Here is a 949-nt window from a genome sequence, read left to right as displayed (position 1 = left end):
CGGCCTCCCAAAGTGCTGGGATTACAGGCTTGAGCCACCGCGCCCGGCGCAAATTTTTAATTTTTTGTAGAGATGGGGTCTTGCTGTGTTGCCCAGGATGGTCTCGATCTCCTGACCTCGTGATCCACCCGTCTCGGCCTCCCAAAGTGCTGGGATTACAGGCTTGAGCCACCGCGCCCGGCACAACTTTTTTTCAATAGCACTTCCGAGTTTGTTTTTGCATGTTTATTTTTCCATATGAACTCTAGTATGAAATTGTTGGCATTTTGGGGGATTACAATTAAATTTATAAACTAATTTAGGGAGAACTAATATTTTAATATGTCAATCATCTTATCAAAAAATAAGTAGGGCATAGTAGCTCACCCCTGTAATCCCAGAACTTTGGGAAGCCAAGAAAGGCAGATCACCTGAGGCCAGGAGTTTGAGATCAGCCTGGGCAACAAGGTGAAACCCTGTCTCTACTAAAAACACAAAAAACTAGCTGAGCCTGTGGCTCATGCCTGTAATCCCAGATACTTGGAAGACTGAGGCACAAGAATTGCTTGAATCTGGGAGGCAGAAGTTACAGTGAGCTGAGATTTTGCCGCTGCACTCCAGTCTCGGTGACAGAGCAAGACTCTGTCTCAAAAGAAAAAAAAAAATTTTTTTAAAAGGGATATCTTTCCATTAGCTTGTGTCTACGTTTGTATTTTTCAGGAAGTATTCAAATATTCCTCATATAGAATTTGCACATTTCTTGTTAAGTTTGTTCCTAAGTGTTTTATCTTCTTTACTATTATTATAAGTGTATTTTTCCTCTACCATTATATTCACTAACAGATTATTGTTTATATACCTGAAGGTTGTTTGTTTCTGCCTGGTATAATTTTGTATTCATATCTTATTGAGTTCTTTTACTGAATAAGTTAGTTTTATTATTAATTTTCTAAGGTTTTCCAGGAATAGA

This window comes from Mandrillus leucophaeus, unplaced genomic scaffold, assembly GCF_000951045.1.
Source record: "Mandrillus leucophaeus isolate KB7577 unplaced genomic scaffold, Mleu.le_1.0 Scaffold67, whole genome shotgun sequence".
Taxonomy (NCBI): domain Eukaryota; kingdom Metazoa; phylum Chordata; class Mammalia; order Primates; family Cercopithecidae; genus Mandrillus; species Mandrillus leucophaeus.
This window is presented reverse-complemented; position numbering follows the sequence as displayed.